This window comes from Lepidochelys kempii, chromosome 1, assembly GCF_965140285.1.
Source record: "Lepidochelys kempii isolate rLepKem1 chromosome 1, rLepKem1.hap1, whole genome shotgun sequence".
Lineage (NCBI taxonomy): Eukaryota > Metazoa > Chordata > Testudines > Cheloniidae > Lepidochelys > Lepidochelys kempii.
Window position 1 is genome coordinate 50432310 of NC_136380.1, and position 22464 is coordinate 50454773.

General features: G+C 44.9%; 1 protein-coding gene across 2 annotated transcripts in view; it reads right to left on the reverse strand.

The window, feature by feature from the left end:
• Window positions 1-22036, reverse strand: part of LOC140902194 (putative tRNA methyltransferase 9B) — a 95280-nt gene extending 73244 nt beyond the window's left edge. The window contains exon 1 of one of the 2 annotated variants that reach the window (XM_073322143.1): window positions 21824-22036. The gene's annotated coding sequence lies outside the window, so the exon portion shown is untranslated. The remainder of the gene's footprint in view (window positions 1-21823) is intronic. The other variant, XM_073322058.2, reaches the window with a different exon arrangement.
• Window positions 22037-22464: the final 428 nt, after the last annotated feature.

The window sequence follows — 22464 nt, forward strand, 5'->3', positions numbered from 1 at the left end:
CTGGATGCCCCATCATCTCAGGCATTGGCACCCTAACAGCAGGATTGTCTGGCTATGTGGACTCTCTCCTCAGGCCCTATGCTACCAGCACTCCCAGCTATCTTCGAGACACCACTGACTTCTTGAGGAAACTACAATCCATCAGTGATCTTCCTGAAAACACCATCCTGGCCACTATGGATGTAGAAGGCCTCTACACCAACATTCCACACAAAGATGGACTACAAGCCATCAGGAACAGTACCCAGATAATGTCACGGCAAACCTGGTGGCTGAACTTTGTGACTTTGTCCTCACCCATAACTATTTCACATTTGGAGACAATGTATACCTTCAAATCAGTGGCACTGTTATGGGTACCCCCATGGCCCACAGTATGCCAACATTTTTATAGCTGACTTAGAACAACGCTTCCTTAGCTCTCGTCCCCTAATGCCCCTACTCTACTTGCGCTACACTGATGACATTTTCATCGTCTGGACCCATGGAAAAGAAGCCCTTGAGGAATTCCACCATGATTTCAACAATTTCCATCCCATCATCACCTCAGCCTAGACCAATCCACACAAGCGGTCCATTTCCTGGACACTACAGTGCTAATAAGCGATGGTCACATAAACACCACCCTATATCAGAAACCTATTGATCGCTATACTTACCTACATGCCTCCAGCTTCCATCCAGGACACACCACACGATCCATTGTCTACAGCCAAGCTCTAAGATACAACCACATTTGCTCCAATCCCTCAGACAGAGACAAATACCTACAAGATCTCTATCAAGCATTCTTAAAACTACAATACCCACCTGCTGAAGTGAAAAAACAGACTGACAGAGCCAGAAGAGTACCCAGAAGTCACATACTACAGGATAGGCCCAACAAAGAAAATAACAGAACGCCACTAGCTGTCACCCGCAGCCCCCAACTAAAATCTCTCCAGTGCATTGTCAAAGATCTACAATCTATCCTGAAGGACAATCCCTCACTCTCACAGATCTTGGGAGACAGACCAGTCCTCGCTTACAGAGGACTAACAGGGCTAACCTGAAGCAAACACTCTCCAGCAACCACACAACAAAAACACTAACCCAGGAACCCATCCTTGCAACAAAGCCCGATGCCAACTCTGTCCACATATTTATTCAAGTGACACTATCATAGGACCTAATCACATTAGCCACGCCATCAGGGGCTCGTTCACCTGCACATCTACCAATGTGATATATGCCATCATGTGCCAGCAATGCCCCTCTGCCATGTACATTGTCCAAACCAGACAGTCTCTACGCAAAAGAATAAATACAAAAATCTGACATCAGGAATCATAACGTTCAAAAACCGGTAGGAGAACACTTCAACCTCTCTGGCCACTCAGTAATAGATTTAAAGGTGGCAATTTTACAACAGAAAAGCTTCAAAAACAGACTCCAACGAGAAACTGCTGAGCTTTAATTAATATGCAAATGAGATACCGTTTTAACTGGGGTTTGAATAGAGACTGGGAATGGCTGGGTCATTACACATATTGAATCTATTTTCCCATGTTAAGTATCCTCATACCTTCTTGTCAACTGTCTAAATGGGCCATCTTTATCATCACTACAAAAGTTTTTTTCTCCTGCTGATAATAGATCATCTTAATTAATTAGCCGCTTACTCCACTTTTTCCATGTTCTCTGTATGTGTGCGCAAAAAGAAAAGGAGTACTTGTGGCACCTTAGAGACTAACCAATTTATTTGAGCATAAGAATAAATGGACACAAATCAGATGTCAAGAATTATAACATTCATAAACCAGTCGGAGAACACTTCAGTCTCTCTGGTCACGCGATTACAGACATGAAAGTTGCGATATTACAACAGAAAAACTTCAAATCCAGACTCCAGCGAGAGACTGCTGAATTGGAATTCATTTGCAAATTGGATACAATTAACTTAGGCTTGAATAGAGACTGGGAGTGGCTAAGTCATTATGCAAGGTAACCTATTTCCCCTTGTTTTTTCCTAACCACTCCCTCCCCCCTAGACGTTCTTGTTAAACCCTGGATTTGTGCTGGAAATGGCCCACCTTGATTATCATACACATTGTAAGGAGAGTGATCACTTTACATAAGCTATTACCAGCAGGAGAGCAAGTACGTCTTCTGTACTTTCCACAGTATGCATCCGATGAAGTGAACTGTAGCTCATGAAAGCTAATGCTCAAATAAATTGGTTAGTCTCTAAGGTGCCACAAGTCCTCCTTTTCTTTTTGCAAATACAGAGTAACACGGCTGTTATTCTGAAACCTGTCTGTATGTGTGTATATCTTCTTACTATATGTTCCATTCTATGCATCCGATGAAGTGGGCTGTAGCTTACAAAAGCTTATGCTCAGATAAATTTGTTAGTCTCTAAGATGCCACAATTACTCCTGTTCTTTTTGCGGATACAGACTAACACAGCTGCTACTCTGAAACCTGCATTAAGGAAAGCCTGAACGACCTTAAATTAGAATAGCAGTTCTCAAACTTCATTGAACCACAATGCTCTTCCAACAAAAAAAATTACTACATGACCCAGGAGTGGGGACTGAAGCCTGAGCTTGCCATCCCAGGTTGGGGGGGCCCAAAGCCCAATCCCGACTGCCCCAGGCGGGGGGACCAAAGCCAAAGCCCAAGGGCTTCAGCCCCAGCCAGAGGACATATAACTTGGGCTTCGGCTTCACCCCCAGGTGGTGGGGCTCTGGCTTCAGCTTTGGCCCGGGGCCCCAGCAAGTCTAACATCAGCCCTGGTGACCCCGTTAAAATGGGGTCATGACCCACTTTGGGGTCCCCATCCACAGTTTGAGAACCCCTGAAGTAGAGGTTAAAAAGCTAAATATTGAGTATAATGCTACTGAGATACTGATACAAAACAATTCTATGTCTCTGTGACTTTATAATGTTTATGACCCATGCAGGTCTCAGAAGACTGGGTTGTAGGCAGTGAAGCCTAGTGCTCAAAGCCAAATACCAGTGCCAAAGGTCAAGACGGATTCCTGAGTCCGACTCTGAGTCAAGGGTCAGACCAAGATTGCCAGATGCTAAGGAGGGCAGGAGCAAGGATGGGAACAAGGCTGACTGGAGCTGTGAAAGAGCAGGGCAAGAGACAAACACAGGGAGTCTGTGGGAGTGTGTTGAGCTGCTGCTGAGCTGAAGAACCAGCCTGCTAGCTTCCTCAGCCAATCAGACAGGGCGGGTCCATCAGGCAGCCTGGCTGCCTCATTAGGGTGTCAGGAATACTGAGCAGGTGCAGCTGCCAGGCCTTAAGTCTGACAGCAGGAAACTAGAGGCTATGGACCTGAAAGAATGAATTGCAGATGTCACATGCCCATTCATTATCTGTGGTGATATGAACAGTCACAACAGATTGCTCAGAAGTAAGAAAAGTGATAAAAATGGAAAATGTTTAGAGCAATTCTTTGAAGAGAATAATTTAGTAATATTAAATGATGAAGCCCCCACCAGGTTCAATACAGCTGATGGAAGCGTCTCATGCCTGGATCTGGGACTAGCGTCTAGCACCATAGCAAGTAAATGCAGCTGGAAAATTTACAAAGAAGAGGGAATTGGTAGTGACCACTTCCTAACATTACTTACATATCAAGGGAAAGGAAATACTGAAGATGAAGATAATATCCCCACCTGAAATCTAAAAATAAGCAAACTGGAAATGCATTTGAAACAGAAGTGAGGGCAATGTGACTGAGCAATGTATAAATGAAGATTTTGAGGAATTCTGTAGGACTATTACTAAGGGAATCATAAAGACATATATATATTTACACATATATGATGGTGGAACAAGAAATGTGAAATGGTAATTAAGGAAAGGAATAAAGCAAATAAGACTGCAAAAAAAATCCTTAAATAGCAAAGACAATGAAATATTTAAAAAGGCAGTTGCACAAAGGATTATATAAAAGACAAAAAGAGAAGGCTGGAGAATCTACTGCAGGAAAGCTAAGATACCAATACTTAAACAAATTAGGAAAATGAATGGCATAAAGAGTAAGAACCTCATAATACCAAACTTAGGAGTTGCAGTATTCGGAGTAACAAGCTCCAACAAAGATAAAGCAGAAAATCTGGGCACCATGTTTCAAAACGTCAGTAGTGACAAGGATCAGATGATAGAAATTAGGGAGAGAAAAATAAGTTCATTAATGATAATTATGAAATCATGAAGAGGTGGGAGGAGCAGCAGTTATTTTAAATGAAAACTTTAATATGAAAGATCACCAAAAAACTATAAAGGAGCAAAAGCACTGCACCAGCAAGGACAAAATAAGCTTTGAAATGCTTAAACACTTAAGCGAAGGAAGCTTGAGAGTGATACTAAAAATATATAGCATAAGGTGAAATACCTAAAGACCGGAAACATGTGATTATCATCCCTGTTAGGAAACCAGGTAAGTTGCACTCAAGACCTGAGGCACACAGACCAATTGCATTCACAGCATGTTTAGATAAAACCATGGAAACAATGGTAAGGAGATTAGAAGTCCACTAGAAAGAAACAGGTTCCTAGATGTAATCAAAATGGGTTCAAAACAGGGTAGGAGTGAGATTAACCACATTGTAAGGATAGAGACAGAAGCATAAAAAAGCATGAGAACCAAAGAATTCACTATAGTAAACTTCCTGGACATAGGTTATAGAGAAAGACTACTACATAAATTGGCTTCCATGAGTATTCTAGGAAGAACGTACAGATGGATAAGGGCATGGGCAGCGGGTGGGGGAGGCTGTGCCTCCCCAAACAGCCAGGCGTGGCCCTGCCCACACTCTGCCCCCAGGGCTCAACTTCAGCAGTGCCGCTGGACTTCAAGGGCTGGGGCCACGCCGCCCACCTTCCTGGGGTTGGAAAGGCAGCAGCACCGCCGTGCACTCTCCCAGTGCTCTGGGGGGGGGTACAGCGGCATTGTCGCACACTCTCCCTCCCGGTGCTCCGGGGCTGCGGGCAATAGCCAGCCTGGGGCAGGGCCCAGTGGCTGCAGTTGGTGGGGCTCTGGGTTCCAGGGGGTGCAGAAGGAGCAGGGCCTTGGGTGGAAGGGGCAGGGTTGGGGGCTAGCCTCCCCTAACCAGTGGTTCACGTGCTGCCCATAGATAAGGGGCTTCTTAAGGGCATGTCTACTCTACAAACTTACGTTGACCTGTTATGTTGACTTACAGCCACCCCAGTAATTACTGTGGTGGTTCATGTCCACACTACCCTCCTTCTGTTGGTGGTATGTGTCCTCACCAGGAGTGCTTCCAACCACTTACAAGGGGCAGTGTGGGGGACTGAAAGCCTCAGCTGCTCCCCAGCTCTTGGTTCCCCACCGGGAGCCTGGCTTCCTCTCCTCCCCTGGCTCTTGGCTCCCCACCGAGAGTCCATCTGCTCCCCTGCCGGGAGCACAGCAGTCACCCAGGCTCCAGATCTCCGCTCCTCCACCCCCCTGAGCTTTCAGCTCCCCACTGAGAGCCCATTTCCCCCACTCCCCCCCCACCGAGAGCATGGCAGCTGCCCAGGCTCTGGGTTCCCGGTTCCCTGCTGCGCCCAGTAGGGAGCTCCATGCCTGGAGCCCGGGCACCTGCCATGCTCCTAGCAGGAAGTGGGGAGCTAAGAGCTCAGTGGGCAGCAGGGCTCCCAGTGGGGAGCCCAGGCAGCAGCAGCTCAACGGGAAGCACTGGCAGCAGCCCGGCTCTGAGCAGGAAGCCAGGAATCTGGGGGCCAGCAGGGCTCCCTGAGGGGACCAGGGAGCCTGGGCTGGAAGCCAGAAGCATGGGCAGCAGTCTGGCTGGGAGCAGGGAAATCAGGCAGCAGCTCAGCTGGGAGTGGGGAAACTAGGCTTTCTTGTCAATTTCACAGCTCCAAGATGGCAAGAATGACAGCCAACAGCTGATGTAAGTAACCTGCAGCATCTACATGGACACTGCGTCTGCCCTAGCTACACCGACATAAGCCCTACACTTCTTGTGGAGGAGTTATTATGTCAGTGTAGTAGGGCACTTACATCGGCAGAAGCAAGGCTGTAGTGTGTACACTGATGTAATTAGGTGGACATAAGCTGCATTACAATCAACCTAACTCTGTAGTGTAGTAAGCAAAAGTCTAAATAAGGTTACTTTTGCCAAGGTATATTCAATTGGAAATTCAATTCCACAGGGGAGCATAATTAGCCCAACCCTCTTCAACATCATGATAAATGGCCTCCCTAAGGAGAGGAATAGAGGACTAGTGATCACATTATTTGCCGATGACTGTGCCATATGGACCAAAACCAGAAACCTTGAAAGTGACATAAAAACAATGCACTTAAAAGGAGTGCAGAATGGGGAAACAGGTAGGGCTTCAAGGTCTCCACAGATAAAACTCATGACAGGTTTCAGAGTAACAGCCGTGTTAGTCTGTATTTGCAAAAAGAAAAGGAGACTAACCAATTTATCTGAGCATAAGCTTCCGTGAGCTACAGCTCACTTCATCGGATGCATACTGTGGAAAATACAGAAGACGTTTTTATACACACAAACCATGAAAAAATGGGTGATTATCACTACAAAAGGTTTTCTCTCCCCACACCCCACTCTCCTGCTAGTAATGGCTTATGTAAAGTGACAGGTTTCAGAGGAACAGCCGTGTTAGTCTGTATTCGCAAAAAGAAAAGGAGTACTTGTGGCACCTTAGAGACTAACCAATTTATTTGAGCATGAGAGCTGTAGCTCACGAAAGCTCATGCTCAAATAAATTGGTTAGTCTCTAAGGTGCCACAAGTACTCCTTTTCTTTATGTAAAGTGATCACTCTCCTTACAATGTATATGATAACCTGGATTTGTGCTGGAAATGGCCCACCTTGATTATCATATACATTGTAAGGAGAGTGATCACTTTACATAAGCCATTACTAGCAGGAGAGTGGGGTGGGGGGAGAGAAAACCTTTTGTAGTGATAATCACCCATTTTTTCATGGTTTGTGTGTATAAAAACGTCTTCTGTATTTTCCACAGTATGCATCCGATGAAGTGAGCTGTAGCTCACGGAAGCTTATGCTCAAATAAATTGGTTAGTCTCTAAGGTGCCACAAGTACTCCTTTTCTTTTTGCAGATAAAACTAAGGGAATGATCTTCACAACAAAATCCAAAAGATTTAAAGTTATATCTATATAAACAACAGATAAATATAGTAAAAAATTACAAATTCTTAAGTGAGATATCTGATAACAAGCTCACTGAGAGGGACCACACTGAAAATATTAAAGATAAGGTACAAAGGTAGAATTAACTAAAAGTATCTCTGGAACATTTTGGGGAGTGGATAAGAAAATGGTGGTATAATGTGATACAGAGCTCTAGTTAGAGCAACTACTGAGTATAGATACCAGGCCTTTGGGTCAGCCGTGATCGGGAATCTGAGAAAACTAGACTATATCCAAGCGCAGGCATTGCGTATTGCATGCGATGCCTTCATTATTACACCTGTGTGTGTACACTACAGATAGCAGCCAGTGAAATTCCGGTCATTTTTAGAATGAAACTCCTAGACTTAACTTTTTGGGCCAAAGTAGTAGACAATTGCAAAGACAACAACATGACCCTAATAATATATAATGATTGTTGGGGATTAAGTGGAAGTCAGGTAGGACAAAAAAAAATATCAAAATTCCCCACAAAAGTAGAGTAGAGTAACTCCCCACTTAACATCCTCTTGCTTAACATTGTTTTGATCTTACGTCCCTGCTCCATTACAGAACATGCTCATTTAAAGTTGTGCAATGCTCCGCTATAACGTCATTTGGCCGTCTGCTTTGTCCACAGCTGGCAGCCCCCGTCAGTTTCCCTACGCCCCCACCACCCCACGCGCTGGCGGACCTTGCAGATCAGCACCTTCACCCTGCTCCCCCGCCTTCTGCCCACGGCAATCAGCTGGTGTGCAGCATTCGGGAGGCAGGAGCAAGGATGCGGCACGCAGGCTCCCCCTCCCTCTCCTGCCTCCTGAACACCGCAAACCAGCTGATTGCTGTGGGCGGAAGGCAGGGGAGGGAGGGGGGAGCTGGCGCGCCGTGTCTTTGCTTCTCCCCAAAGCCTCCTGAACGCCCTAAGACAGTTGATTGCCACGGGCAGGAGGCAGGGGAAGGCGCTGATCCATGGGGTCCGCTGGCGGGCAGTAGGCACTAGGGGGAGCACGTAGGGGAGTTGATAGGGGGGCTGCCAGCCTGTTTAATACCCTGTATTAAATTGCTTATTTAAAATGTATATAATGCCTTTTGTCTGGCAAAAAAAAAAAAATTTCCTTGGAACCTGACCCCCCCATTTACATTAATTCTTATGGGGAAATTGGATTTGCTTAACATCGTTTCGCTTAAAGTCACATTTTTCAGGAACATAACTACAACGTTAAGTGAGGAGTTACTGTATAGAAGTGGATAAAGCATCTTAATGTAAAGAAAGGACTGAAAAAGAACAAAATCTATAGCTATGGGAAAATATTTTATCATTGGAAAACCATCCCCTGAGACAGACATGGAATTATATAATTAAATTAATAAAAGGAGAAGATTGCTATATCTTGTATATTTACCAAATCTATGTATTTGTGATAAATGGGGACACTACTGCCAAATATATGCAGATAGCATGGAACAAGAAGAGTGGGAACAGCCTTCTGTGTGCACTCACTTTGACTCAAGGAAGCCGCAAGGTTAATAACTTTATCTGTCATTATGACTGAGCTAACAGGGATTATGCTAGGACTAAACTGAGCTATAGATATGTGGCCAGCTACCATGGCCACCCTCTCTGATTCCTTGTCAGGGATGCGGGCAATTTATGGTGGTAAATCTGACAGCAGAAATGATATTCTTAATGAAGTATTACTGCTAATAACCAAACAGGCACACAACTGGCTATAACCATAGTACTAGCAGGGATCCTGGTGCACGTGGGTATACCTGTACTAGGCGGACAAACAGGCAAAAAGTGCTACTGATAATGCACAAGTTGACTTAGGAATCCCCTTAAGCAAACTGGAATTTAAATACCTAATCAAAAATGAGATAAAGGAAGGAATGGCAAGAACTGTGAGCAAATGAAATGAAGGGAAAACATTCCAATAAGTATGCCCAACTGTTGAAAATGGTGATGTAATCCAAGGCCCTGAGAGGAAGAGCGAAGCGGTTCTATTAAGAATTCTAACACAGCATTGCAGATTAAATAGTAATTTATTTCTAATTAACAAGCATAAAGATGAATTATGCATAACCCAGGACGCAATAGATCATATCATTTGGAATTATAACGACTGTACCAGTGAAGGAGGTGTTTATATAGAAAACTCAGGTCTTAATAAGAAAAGGAGTACTTGTGGCACCTTAAAGACTAACCAATTTATTTGAGCATGAGCTTTCGTGAGCTACAGCTCACTTCATCGGATGCATGCCGTGGAAAGTACTCCTTTTCTTTTTGCGAATACAGACTAACACGGCTGTTACATTAAGACCTGACAGGTTTCAGAGTAACAATTTTCCTTGTAACATCAAGAATAGAAGGAAAATAAGAAAAGCTCTTCTGCAACTCTTTAAAAAGTTTAAGAATAGCAGGAAGGGCGTGAGACTCTAAATCATGAACAAGATACAAAGTACAGTGCATGATGGTCATCAACAGGAAGCAAGAAGCAGAGGGCTACATGGAGAGTCTGCAGTCACTGTCTGAGACTACAGAGAATAAAGACAGGTTTCAGAGTAACAGCCGTGTTAGTCTGTATTCGCAAAAAGAAAAGGAGGACTTGTGGCACCTTAGAGACTAACCAATTTATTAGAGCATAAGCTTTCGTGAGCTACAGCTCACTTCATCAGATGCATATCGTGGAAACTGCAGCAGACTTTATATATACACAGAGAATATGAAACAATATTCATGTATTGATTTCATTTATCAATATTGTTTCATATTCTCTGTGTATATATAAAGTCTGCTGCAGTTTCCACGATATGCATCTGATGAAGTGAGCTGTAGCTCACGAAAGCTTATGCTCTAATAAATTGGTTAGTCTCTAAGGTGCCACAAGTCCTCCTTTTCTTTTTACAGAGAATAAAGATACTCGGACGGTCAAGGAGGAAACCCAGGAGAGAGAATAAGCCCTGGGACCCTCTCCTGAACAGACAAGTTAGGCAGGAGGCCAGGACAGAGATGAGGCATTCCTGGGAAGTGGAGCAGGTTCCAGCGGTAAGCCCTGATAAAAGGGCAAGATCTGGACTTCCAGGGAGAGAGCTCTGGGAGTTGTTCAGTGGAAGAACAGCAAGGGGCATTTAAGAGGCATGAAGGGCCACGCCTGAGGAGAGCAGAAGTTGGTTTGTTTTGTACCTTTGGACTGGGTTTGTTAGGGGATTCCAGGGGACAGCCCTGATAGTATGTCTATACTGCACTGGGAGTCAAGCTCCCAGCCCAGGTAGACAGACTCATGCCAGTGAGGCTTGAGCTACTGTGCTAACAATTGCAGAATGAACACAGCAGCTCGGGCCCACCTGACCCCATGGGCCTGAGCTTTGGTGGCTAGCCGCAGTCTTTGCCAGAGGCACCGTGTGCCACCGCTATTTTTAATACACTAGCTCAAGCCCTGCTAGCGCGAGTCTACCTAACTTGCTGACAGTCCCAGCCCTGAGAAGAAGGGTGAACCTAGACAGGCTGTGGGGGGTGAAGGCCTGAGAAAGGGTGAGCTGGAAGAAGTCCAGGGAATCAGCAGCAAGGAGTTGGATGAAACAGTCGCTGACTACTAGTTATAGGGTCCCTGGGCTGGAACCCAGTATAGTGGGAAGGCCTCGGTTCCCCTACCAGCCACAGGAGAAAGCAGTGTGAAGCTCTGAGACAGGGATATGGATCGATGGAGAGCCCCGTCGGAAGGATGCAAGGACCATGGGGCTCAGAGTCAGATCTGGAATCTTGATACAAGGATATTAGACTTTTATTTTTGAGAGGCTGTTACCTAGGAAGGGTTGGCTGCAGGGCTAAGTCATGGGAAGAGGCGGACCATCAGAGAGGCCATCAGCTGGGAGTGCCCGTCAGAGATACATTATGCTACACCCAACCACTCTAGTGGTGAGTCCACTTTTTCACAAAGCCATTTCCAGATCATGAATGTATTAAACACTGCTCCTGTTGGTAGTACTGCTCCCTGGTACACTTCAGTATTAATTTCACTGCATGCTGAGAATGGACAGTTTATTCCTACTTCCACTTTATTTCCCATCTGTTTTTAATCCATGATAAGACTTCTCCTATCACCCCATGGCTAACAAGTTTTGTTAATAGCCCATTCTGAGGAACGTTATCAAAAGCCTTTTGAAAGTCTAAAATTATATCCATTTGTTCTTTTATGCCCTACTTTGTGGATATTTTTCAAAGAATTCTAATAGGTTACAGAGGCACAATTTATAGCAGCTGTGCTGCTTTCTCTCTATTCTGTTTTGTAACCAAGCAAAGATTTTCTGAACTACTTTTTTCCATGCTAAAGGCTCACTAGTATACCCACCAGATGGCCGGCGGGGGGAGGCATTGGCAGTACAAATCATGAAAGAGCTCCACTCCATCTTCCTCCACTCTATTGGAGGAAGATGTGCTGAGGCACCAGGCTTCTGTGCAGATGGTCCTTGCCTCCAAAGATCTATCAAGATATGCAAATTTATGGGGGCAAGCCCCATATTAGTTCCATAGGGGAATATCACCTCCTAAAGCAGTGGTTCCCAAACTTGTTCTGCCGCTTGTGCAGGGAAAGCCCCTGGCGGGCCCAGCTGGTTTGTTTACCTGCCGCGACCGCAGGTTCGGCCGATCGCGGCTCCCAGTGGCCGCAGTTCACTGCTCCAGGCCAATGGGAGCGGCTGGAAGTGGCGTGGGCTGAGGGACATACTGACTGCCACTTCCAGCGGCTCCCATTGGCCTGGAGCAGCGAACCGTGGCCACTGTAAGCCGCGATCGGCCGAACCTGCAGACGCAGCAGGTAAACAAACCGGCCGGGCCTGCCAGGGGCTTACCCCACACAAGCAGCGGAACAAGTTTGGGAACCACTGTCCTAAAGGAATGACAATGAGGAAATTCAAAATCCAAACTTGAGGAGTCTTCTTTCCCCTAAGCAGGGTCCCTTAATGTGTTACCATGTCTCCTTGTCTCCAGAAAGGAGGCTAATTGGGAATTTTCAATATGAACTTAGAATAGAAGTGCACACCAGTTAACATTTAGTTTTCTAAAAATTTTTTCACAGTGGGAAAGGGAAGTTTTCCCCCTAGAGAAGTAGTGAGGTGTTCCAAACACTTAAACCACACACACCCCTGAAGTTTGCAAAGATCCTGGGGGATTTTCAGGAGGCAAAAGACAACCATGTGGGCGTCTCTTGCCTTTCCACCTACGGAGATGTTCCACAGTGTGGAGGGGGGAAAACGTGATATTAATAAGCCATAGGTTGTCTTAACTTCTGCTGGCTTCCCCCATGGCTTGGGGAAGAGGGAATCTGGAGGGGGCGAGATAACTCAGCAGGCCCATCCTTTCCTCAAATGGTGAGGAACGGATAGGGCTTGCAAGTCATCTGGCTTCCTCCCGATTCCCTCTCGCCAAAACCATGGGGGAAACAAGCAGAAGTTAAGACAACCTATGGCTGGAACCCTGCAGAACAGCTCCTCAGGGCTGGAAGGCAGGGCAAATATGCTGCACACTCACAGATATAGTGGACAACATGGGACCTGAGTAAGGACTTCAGAATTTTATCCAAAATCCATAACAGCCAAAGGGTATGTTTACACTGCAATCAGAAGTCTGACTGCTGCACATGGAGAGACACTCAAGCTAGCTTTGATCTAGCTAGTTCAAATGGTAACAGAAGTGAAGCCACGACAGTATGGGCTATACAAGCCTACCCAGGACCCTGGATATGCACTTGAGTGACCAGCCCCTGCTGCCACCCATTCTGCCAATGCTTCACTGCTATTTATGTTTGAGCTAACTAGCTTGGGTTTGTCTCCATACGTGGCAGTCACCTCTGTTTGTAGTGTAGACATCCTAATAGTAGTTAGTTTCAAGTTCTGCTCTTAAGTAATGTATTTCCTAATCCGGCTTTCAACAAGACCTAAAGAAACTACATGCGCAGCAGTCAGACAAGAATAGTTGAAGTATACACCAATTACTTTTGCTACAAACAGATAAGAGTCAAAGAGTAGGAGGATACCAGGAATTCAGAGTGTGCTCTACAGATAAATGGGATCTCAGTCTAAGGTTGAACATTCCCAACATACTGAAAATTGCCTTGTGCTCTTCTTATGAAATATCTGAGATACCAGAGGCATACTCTAACACTGAAGATTTTGCTTAAGAAATTGACTGCATGACCGCCTGTTCATAGAAGCCTAAATTTAAACTGAATACTAATGCCGGCATTGTGTTGATTTTACTAAGTCAATTTATAAAAAAAAAAGCATACTATCTGCTCAACCACCATATAAATGTCCTTCATTACTGCTGGGGCCTCACATTCCAAAACCCTGTCTTGCAAGAAATTACATGCATTTGAACACTGACAACAAACGAGATCTGACAAGTAAACATTCTGCATCAATGGGACTGGAAATCTGGACTTCGAACGCCTTCATCTCCTGATGAGATCATATTATTGGTTTCTTCATGTGAAGCATGAAAAGTGTCCTTCCCCTCTGAAAAGTCACACAGAATCCATGAAGAATGTGAAGTTCAAGAGGCGACGGTTCCCACGAGCTAAACCAATTAGAGATTAGCGTTCAACAATACACCTTTCAGGAAGATGAAGCAATGAAAATCTAAACACCTTTTTTGTTATAGAAAAAGAGAGTTGTTTTTTCCCCTCACAGTTGTTTACATGAGCTGGACAATCTAGGCCTGATTCTCTTCTCACCGATACTCCAGTTTTACACCGGCGTAACTCCACTGAGGTAAACAAGAAGAAAATCAGGCAGAACTGATACTATCCACTGTACCAATACTTTCTTACAGCTGTGGGATTAGATGGGTAGTAAGTGTGAATACTAAAAACAACCTGAAAATAGTTGTTTTATAAATATTAAATGCTCCTACAGCTGTAGGGATGGTGTATGGCAGGGGTGGGGAGAAAGAGAGCGTAGCTGGAGTGTTGTGCTCTGGCAATCCCAAGTTGGCAGAGCTTCCTTTTGGGGGCCATAGCCAACCAGTAAAGTTTATTGCAGTCCCCAAGCTGCTCTAATCTACGTTAGGGTCAGTATATAACTGGCCCCAGAATCTGGGAGCTGCAACCAACTCCTTTGTGGCCCCCTCAGAGAACCCAGTAAAAACTGGGTTCAGCACAGAATCTAGGACAGAGAGAGAACATCAGCCCTGCTATAAACAGGCACAACTTCTATCCTCCTCAAATCCCTTCTTACATCTCTTCTGAGAAACTGACAAAAACTTGACAAAGATTAAGCAGCTGGTGTACTGTCTGACCAGTATTTATCATGCTGACCAATTTTGTTTCATTGTTACCTTGTGCTCCCCCCATCTGTTTGTTTGTCTCTTCTTTTATATTTCGATTGTAAGCTCTTTGTAGCATGGACCATTCTTTTTGTTAAGTGTTGGTACAGCCCCTAGCACAGAGGGCCTGATCGAGTTACTGCAATGTTTATAATAAATAATCTACATCAGTAGGATGTGTACTTGCTTACTCAGATCTGAATTTGATCCAAATTGTTTTTAATACTTTGGGAAGAAGGAAGGAACACTTCATAACCCCATTTATTTTTCCTCCCAAAATACTCTGCTGTCGGTATGGGTTAGAGTTTCTTCTGTCTCTCTTGATCACTGCTCACCTTTTCTTCATGCAAGGCCATATTCTGATCTGCACTACCCCAGGGAACTTAATTGACTTCCTGGAGTTACTCTGGATTTTCACAAGAGTAACTAAAATCAGAATATATGTATTTTCTCCTTTTACTTTGCTTCTGTTTCAGTCTTTTACCCCTCCCCCACCAACCTTTCAGTTCCTGTATCTGCATTGCTACAAGTCTTTACTTCACAGGAACATTCCCCAGTGTCTTTGTTCCTTGAAACACAATTATTTTTCTAAAAGGCAGAAATGGCTTTGTGGTCTGACACTGGAATACCTCAGGGATTTCTAGAGAACTTACTGTGTGAATGCTGACAGAAAGAGCAGGAGACAAACAGAAGCTTTTTTCCTCTAAACAGGGTCATAGATGCCATTGTGTTTCTAGTAGAGCAATGAAGAAAGGCATTTGGAGATATATATATATATTCTGCACGAGTCTGCTTAACAGAAAAAAAAAAAGAGAGAGAGACCCTTATGCAGCAACTCTATTAAATAACCCCAACAACAGTCTATAATGGTACCTTTGCAGATTTTTTTTCTTTGATAGTACAACTGATCTAAGTCTAATACAGAAGAAGATCTATCACACACATGTGCATTATCAATGTGGTCATAGAGTTAATATACAATAATTTATGCTATTATAAAATAACAGCAGTTGGATTTGACAAAAATGGGAAAATTCACTATCTGTGTATTTGATTCTCATAGGCATAGGCATCCATCAATCTATTACTGTTGGGAGCCAATGCTATAGTTGTTACCAGAACATACTGGTATCATCCTCCTTTGGGTCCCACACTGAAAGAAAGGGTAGAAGAGGCTATAAGTGCAGCATAGCCCCATAGAATTATATTCATGCAAAATACCATAATCCTAAACATCTAAAAGCAATGCTGAGCAGTATTTGGAGGACTGTTCAAAACTAGGTAGGAGGGAATGGGGGGATGAAACTAGTAAATACAAGCTACTTGGATATTTATTAAAAATAGACAAAGATCAGTCTATAACTCACTCTGACCCACTTATTTTTTACGAAGTGGGATGAGGGGCCCTAGTTATGCTTTTAGGTATCTGTGTACATGTGCTGCAGAGGCCGCCTCCCCTATTCTACCACCTTTTCTAGGGAGAGAAAAGGCACAAAGAGAAAAAGAGAACTTACATTACATCCCACTTTCTTTGAAAAAGGCCATGGGATGGAGGAGTATGAGAGGCTTATGCTACCCCCATCCTTAGTGACAGAGTCAAAATTCTCATTTGATCTACCAGTGGAACCCCATTCAAGGCAATGGTACAACCACACTAAAAGTTGGGGAGAAATCAGGGGAAACCAGGAGTGAGAATCAATAGTCCTGCAGCAATTTGGAGAGGGTCATCACTGGATGTAAAAAGACTAGTCCCTCTCACCCCCTCCAGTGGCTGCACCTCTAAAAGGCCTCTGTAATCCTTTCCTCTTCATTTGATGTCAATGAGTTTGCACTAGTGTAACTGAGAGGAGAATTTTGCGCATAGTCTCTCAATCATGAGGTTGCTTTGGTGTTCCTTGAGACTACTGAGCTAGAGGGTTTCTTTTTCCATCTCTTCTGTTTGAATATGCTTGGCACAAAGTATGGATAAACATGACAAAGGCCCTAATCCTGCAATTAACTCTGCTGAGAGCAAACTTCAACATACTTACAGTAGTTGGATCTTCCTAAGAGTTCTATTGTCATTAAGAAACATTCCTTTTTTAGCAAGCCAACTAGAAGGTTGATGGGGCTGTGGAAGAATTTTTGAACTCTGCATTGTCCTTTAGGCATATTTCTGATGGGATGATGAGCTGCCTTTACAGCCCACTCATGCCATCTGAGTGCTATAAAAAGTCTGTAGGAGAACAGAGAATAGACCTTTATATACTTTTTTGCCCTGTTAAGGTACATTACAGTAGTATAATCTCAAGGTGACAAAGGCACATATATGCATGACCTGGTCTAAGCATGAAATGGAAGGTCCCATTCACTTTAACAGGTACAGATGGTAAAAAGTATTCTTGATGTGGCTGCTACCTGCACATCCAGCAGTAGCCTCTGTTCTAATAGCTATCCTATATTGTAAACATGATTCACAAGTAACAGCCACCCGCAGCCAATTAAAGGAGTTGCTATGTATTTTATCATTCCTTCTCGTTGTTTCCCCAACGAAACAAAATTAGCTAACTCTTGTCCAAACTGGACCTCAATTTAGACCTCATGCAGCCTCAATCTCCAGCTAACAAAGATCCAAATTGAGCACAGGGACTGAAGGGAGGCAACCTCTACCTCAACTATTCAGGGGCTGATGGGGCCAGGGTAACTGATGCAATAGCATCTGAGACACTGCATGGATGCAGAATAGCCAGGGCATGAGAACACCCTCTTATTCCCCCTCCTGTATCCAATATACCCATGTCTGCCCTGGCCCACCCCAGAATGTCCCCTCTGCCAGGTCTTCCAATGGGATGAGCAAGGTGCACAGCCAACTCTGTGGCTCCAGCAGAGGGCCTCTTGCACATTGGGTATTTCCTAATGAGACACACGGCTCCTGTTCAGCCACTCTGCCCCCTTGCACATAGGCTCACCGTTTGAGACACAGGCACAAAGCCCCGCTAGCTGCTCACTTTCAGAAAAATGAAAGTCAGATACCTTTTCAAAAGAAAAATAAAAGATGAAATGAACTAATCTCTGTCTTGCCAGAAAATCCACTAGTGTAACATACAATGTAGCTGATCTAGAATAAAAAATTTGTGTGGGGTCATGCGAGAAGAGTCTTGTCAAATATATACAAAAATTCTATTTTAAGATTGTTGGGAATATTTCTTTTAATAAATTAAAGCCCAACATGTTATACCACAGTCAGAAGAGAAGTTCTGTCTGAATTATACTTTCCCCTTCCCCCCACTTACCTAAGCAATTCCTACATTTTGGCAATAAGATGCTTCTAGCTCTAAATTATTTCTACATTTCAGATTCATACAGAAATATATATAAAGCAAATGAACAAAAATGAAAATATATTCATGCAACTGTTTCTGCCTATCACCTTTAATCTTTCAAGCACTTTAAAATGTGCTTCCCACAGAGGGAGAGAGAGATCTATTTTTGCTTTAGGTGAATATAAAAGTAATTTGTTGCCATAGCAATATTCTTCCAACCCGAATGTTCTGAATACTGTAGTTGCTTCAGCTTTTGGGCAAACTGTAACCATCACCATACCCCATTTAAAATGTCATGTTTCACTAACCTCTTTAGTTCGGCTTTGATTTCATCTTTCTGCTACACAATATTAAAAAATGTAATTCAATACAAATATTTATGTCTATATGAGCTTACTCGCAGAGACCAATTTCAAATAATCATTTACTTGTATCTTGTTTAATTAAAATTCACTGGAAACCTCAAGCTTCTCTAACACAGACATAGAAATAAAACCAAGCTGTACCCAATGGACCAAATTCTGAAGCCCATGGGACTTATGTGCATGATTTGGAGGGCAGATTTTTACCTGTACTGATTTATTTGTAAGGGCCATATCATCATCTCACAGACTATTCCAGTGGTTCTCAACCAGGGGTACGTGTACCTCTGGGAGTACACAGAGGTCTTCCAGGGGGTTGTGATGTTCCCCTCTGGTGTTATCCGGACCAGTGATCTGCTAGGTCACTCCAGTCCTTGACTCTGGGAGCCAGCCTTACCCTGCTCTGCTGTGAGAGCCCCCACTCCTGGGCTGTTCACGCACAGTCTCTGGTATGTAAGCTGCTTCATGGATCGTGCAACTGAATGACACTAACCAATATCTCCAGTCCCAGACACAACCCTAGGAACCTCCGTCTTGCAATGTCCAGTTATGCCCACTGGATGCTGCAAGCTTATATGAGTTTGTCAATTTAACAAACAAATTGATATACACCAGGCTTGTTATCCTGAGAGGAATCTCTGACACGCTTTAAACCAAATGTACTGCTTCAGGTAGAACAAACAAATTTATTAACTACAAAGATTGTTTATTCTACCCCCTCTTTGTAGTTAATAAATTTGTTTATTCTACCCTAATTTATTAACTACAAAGATAGGTTTTAAGTGATATTAAGTGAAAGGCAAAAATCAGAGTGGTTACCAAAATAAAATAAAATACAATATAAGCACGCAGTCTAAACTCTCAACCCTATTAGGCTGGGCAACATCTAGACTAAGCAGTTTTTCTCACCCCACTGGATCTTGCAGTCCTTAATATACAGGTTTGCTCCTTAAACCTGGGCCAATCTCCCGTGCTGGAGTCTTGTCTTCCTCTCAGTATCTTGGTTGTTTGCAGCATAGGTGGGGGCAGGAGAAGGGCCCAGTATGTGTCCACTGTGTCTGTTTTATACCCTCAGTCCATGTGCCTGTAGAACAAAAGTCCAGGCATGCCTGGGGGCTATTGCTCCGTCACCCAGCAAGGTTGAGCAATTCCTCTGGTGTGGCCTCATGAAGGTGAGTCATTGCATTGTAGCTCCCTTGCTGGACAATGGCTGTTGATGGATTGTTTCACACCCTGCCCAGGCATTAGTTACTTTCCTTGCTGTTGCCTCTGGGGAGTTAATATCTGACTGATTCCCCAACTTACAGCAACCATACCTCACAATTCTCATAACTTCATATGCATTAATGATATACATATATGGATAGAGAAATGACTTTCAGCAGATCATAACCTTTTCCCTTATACCTTACAAGGCATGCTTTATGTGTAAGATCACGATTATATGAAAATGAGGAATATGGGGCTTACAGTATGCTCCCCCAAGCCATAGAATGTGACGGGGTACATCAGCTCATCTAGATATTTGCCTAGTTTTACAACAGGCTACATAAAAAGCACTAGCAAAGTCAGTGCAAACTAAAATTTCATACAATGACTTATTTATACGGCTCTATATACTATATCCTGAAAACTAAGTACAATATTTATATTCCACTTGATTTATTTTATAAGTATATGGTAAAATGAGAAAGTAAGCAATTTTTCAGTAATAATTAAGGTTAAGATTTTGTCATGCTCTGCCTCTAGAACCAAGCTCTACACAGGAGATCTACCAGAGCCTGGATCACGTACACAGAAGCACTGTGCCTACACACTAGCTCCTGTCCCACCACTGTGTGGAGTAGCTTTATTGTTGTGTAAAGACATGAGGTGCCGTGGCAGACACCAAAGGTCATCCTCCATTTTGGAAGGTGGAGTTCTGAACCATTTGGTGTAGCACAGACTGTGGCAGACAGAAGCCTACAGAAGCCTCTCATTGCTGTGTTATGTAATGTTTAACTAAAAATAACGTAGCTGTTAAATACAAGCTATCCGTGCCTTAATAATAAGAAGAACACAACTCCCTTTGCCCTTTCCAGCTCCTTAGCAGCACAGCTCCAGTTGCCATGAGCTATCCCACAAGCCACTTCCTCTCCCCACCTTTTCCTCCACACCTTGAGTAAGGGGGTTTCATCCGGTCTGCACTGACTTACTTACAAAAGCAAATACCAATGGAATGAGGTAGGTGTGATACCACAGTGGGCAGCAATCTCATAAGCTTTGCTCCTGCCAACCTGCAATTCACACTCCACCAAATGTTGAATCCCCCATTTGAAAGGGAAACTGTGTGTGTGGCTCCTGACTAAGAACTGTGCACATGCTATTGTGGGATTTTGTTGTTGTTACCTCATGTTACTCTCATCGCACCCTGACCTGCTTGTTTGTCTCACACACTGTTACATCTTGTCTTTTAGACTGTAAGCTCTTTGGGACAGGGACTGCCGTTTACTATATTGTTTTACAAAACCTAGCAAGATAGGTTACTGACCTGGCTGGCTTCTATGCAATACTGCAAAGTAAATATTAAATAAGATTATATAGCATGTTAGGATGCAAATTACTGGGATAGCTTATTGCTTAAATTTAGCATATGCTTTCTTAGTCCAGATGCAAATTATGTTTTTACTATTTTATTTAAATTGGTACAGCTATGTTTAAGACAGATAAGAAATGCAAAATAATGCTTTCAGATACTTTGTAGCAAACCTGAAACACTAATGCACTCTACACTTTAGAATGAAATTTACCTCAGATGAACTGCCCAGGACTGATTCTCCACCGCCTTGCCCCTCCCTTGTGCACTCTTGTACTGTTCCTGCTCCCAGCTGGGATGTCAGGGACAGGCCAAGGGCAAAGAGAGGGCATGCCTGGAAGGCACTGCACTATTACACTTCCCGTGCCCCTGAGGGGCCCGAGGAAGCAGCTCACATGCAAATTTACACTAGAGAGAGGTCTAGAGGACCCCAGCTACAAAGCACCTTTCCCCTTCTTTCAGGAACCGAGTCACTGAGAATCAAGGCCCATGGGTCTGCTTCTGAGTAAAACTGAAGTTTGCAACTGCAGAACTTCCTCTGCAAACGCGGGCTAGATGCTCCGCGGGCTTCCCAGCGGCGGGAGCAGAGGGAAACTGATTTACATTGTCGAAAGCAGCGATTTTAATTATTCTACGAGCGCGGAGGGGAGGACCAGCTCCCTCCAACTCCCCCGGGCAACGGTCTGTTCCGGTGAACTTCATGCCACCCAGTGTGGTGTAACCCCCTGCTCCGACCCTGGAAGGGCTGCTAGAATTGGCCGGCCCGGCACTACCTCGACAGCTTCCCGTGCACCAGCGGCGGTGGGGTGGGACAGCGCTGGGCAAGGCCACCCCTCCCTCCCTCAGGTGGGACCAGGCTATGCCCACCCGCCCCCGCGACCTTGTGCACCAGACACTAACTCCCCTCTCCCGCCATACGCGTTGCACAAGCAGCCAGTCAAGTGGCAACGCCGCTGCGTCTCCCCTCATGTGATGCTCCTTTTCTCGCCCCGCACAGCGCCAGCGGCCCCCTCCCCGCGCGAGGCTCGCCCGGCCCGGCCCGGCCCGGCCCGGCCTGCTCCAGTCGCTGCGGCTACTCACCCCGACTCCCTCCTGCCGCACGCCGGGCAGGCACTGGCGCCGGGTCCAGGCGCCTTCCCCGGGCGGGGGGCTGTCGGCGCGCGCTTCAGTGGCCACGCGGGGCTCACTCCCAGGGCCAGTCTCCCTGGAGCCTCAGCCGGCGCGGCGCCCTTCCTCCGCCCCCAAACAATGCTGCTCTCCTAGGTTACGGGCTCGCTCGGGTCCCTATTGGAGCCTTTTGTCCTGTGACTCCCTGGAGCGGCGCCGCAGGCCCAGCCTTCGTGTTTGGGAGGGGGATTACCCGGGGGAACCTTGCAGGGGGGTCCCTCCACGTGCTCCTGACCGGGAAGGGTTTGGCAGATGCAGAGGGGCTCCGGAGAAGGCCTCCGAAGCGGACTGCCTGCATTTGACGCCGTGGGCCCGTAGATTTACCTTTAGGATCCCCTTAGGCCGGATTCTGCCATCCTTAGTGTAGTACATGTCTCCGGGAGGAGCTGGCTGGGGCCTGAGTGCGCCATGCTGGCTCACTCTGATTTGGGGGCAGACTTTGCTCCCCTTCCCCTCCTCTGGGAGTACTAGGAGTACTGGAGTAGGGGTGGGAGAAGCTGGCCTCTTCTCACTATAGTTCCCTGCACTGTCCTGCCCTCAGTCCTTATGCACCT